Source organism: Salvelinus fontinalis, chromosome 1 (assembly GCF_029448725.1).
Source record: "Salvelinus fontinalis isolate EN_2023a chromosome 1, ASM2944872v1, whole genome shotgun sequence".
Lineage (NCBI taxonomy): Eukaryota > Metazoa > Chordata > Actinopteri > Salmoniformes > Salmonidae > Salvelinus > Salvelinus fontinalis.
The window spans coordinates 13,684,976-13,687,271 of NC_074665.1; positions in this window are offsets into that span (position 1 = coordinate 13,684,976).

Genomic DNA, 2,296 nt, shown 5'->3' on the forward strand with positions numbered 1-2,296 from the left:
CTAACCTTTTAGTCTGCCATCCCAGGGGTTTAACCAAGCCCAGCTTAGCTATGATATTTGTCACTGACTATTACCAATGTGCTATCGTGAGAATGATTGTTGAGTGTTCTCCACTTCACTAAATCGATTCACTGTTGCTATGGAAGTCATTCCAAAGGATAGGTTTTACAGAGCAAATTAAATGTGACCATACTTTATCACTCATGTATCATCACTAAGACTATTTAGGCCTGTATAGCATTTGCAGTCATCAACAGCTATTGTTTCAATTAAACCCAGAATTCACCTAAAAATAGACAATCCAATTGGGTTTCAAGCTCTGATTGATTTAACCCTCCTGTTGTGTTTCTGGTCGAATTGGACCGATTTACAAGTTCTCTCTGAAAAATGTAGTTCATTTAATCTGATTGTCATAATGTTCCATGACTTTGTCCACACAGGGCATCTGAACACACAAAATACATTTGGATAATTTTCATTACGTTTTGGGTGCTTTATTTAACTTTTGTACACCTGTGGTGTTCCTGGTCAAAAATGACCGGTCATTAGAAATGAATGGGTGAGACTACAATTAGTGTATAAAACTGAGTTCAGCCACATGACCATTCATCAGATGGACACACTTCCTCTCCCAGACCCCCACATGCATGTGTGTTTGAGCACACACACACAAACACACACACCTCACTCCCTTTCTTGGCTTCCATGGCAAGCCCCAACGGGAACCTTTCCCCAGTAGAATCTTTCCCCCACGGGAACCTTTCCCCAGTAGAATCTTTCCCCCAGGGGAACCTTTCCCCAGTAGAATCTTTCCCCCAGGGGAACCTTTCCCCAGTAGAATCTTTCCCCCATGGGAACCTTTCCCCAGTAGAATCTTTCCCCCACGGGAACCTTTCCCCAGTAGAATCTTTCCCCCACGGGAACCTTTCCCCAGTAGAATCTTTCCCCCACGGGAACCTTTCCCCAGTAGAATCTTTCCCCCATGGGAACCTTTCCCCAGTAGAATCTTTCCCCCACGGGAACCTTTCCCCAGTAGAATCTTTCCCCCACGGGAACCTTTCCCCAGTAGAATCTTTCCCCCATGGGAACCTTTCCCCAGTAGAATATTTCCCCCATGGGAACGTTTCCCCAGTAGAATCTTTCCCCCAGGGGAACCTTTCCCCAGTAGAATCTTTCCCCCACGGGAACCTTTCCCCAGTATATTCTTTCCCCCACGGGAACCTTTACCCAGTAGAATCTTTCCCCCACGGGAACCTTTCCCCAGTAGAATCTTTCCCCCACGGGAACCTTTCCCCAGTAGAATCTTTCCCCCACGGGAACCTTTCCCCAGTAGAATCTTTCCCCCACGGGAACCTTTCCCCAGTAGAATCTTTCCCCCACGGGAACCTTTCCCCAGTAGAATCTTTCCCCCATGGGAACTTTTCCCCAGTAGAATCTTTCCCCCACGGGAACCTTTCCCCAGTAGAATCTTTCCCCCAGGGGAACCTTTCCCCAGTAGAATCTTTCCCCCAGGGGAACCTTTCCCCAGTAGAAACTTTCCCCCATGGGAACCTTTCCCCAGTAGAATCTTTCCCCCACGGGAACCTTTCCCCAGTAGAATCTTTCCCCCACGGGAACCTTTCCCCAGTAGAATCTTTCCCCCACGGGAACCTTTCCCCAGTAGAATCTTTCCCCCATGGGAACCTTTCCCCAGTAGAATCTTTCCCCCACGGGAACCTTTCCCCAGTAGAATCTTTCCCCCACGGGAACCTTTCCCCAGTAGAATCTTTCCCCCATGGGAACCTTTCCCCAGTAGAATATTTCCCCCATGGGAACGTTTCCCCAGTAGAATCTTTCCCCCAGGGGAACCTTTCCCCAGTAGAATCTTTCCCCCACGGGAACCTTTCCCCAGTATATTCTTTCCCCCACGGGAACCTTTACCCAGTAGAATCTTTCCCCCACGGGAACCTTTCCCCAGTAGAATCTTTCCCCCACGGGAACCTTTCCCCAGTAGAATCTTTCCCCCACGGGAACCTTTCCCCAGTAGAATCTTTCCCCCACGGGAACCTTTCCCCAGTAGAATCTTTCCCCCACGGGAACCTTTCCCCAGTAGAATCTTTCCCCCATGGGAACTTTTCCCCAGTAGAATATTTCCCCCAGGGGAACCTTTCCCCAGTAGAATCTTTCCCCCACGGGAACCACACCTGTTGGCATTCTCACAAACAATCACATAGTTGTTTCAATAATATATAGAACTTTTCTCACAGCTCTGGTATATAAAGCTTTTTTGAGGCTTTGCTCACAGTTCATTCTGTGG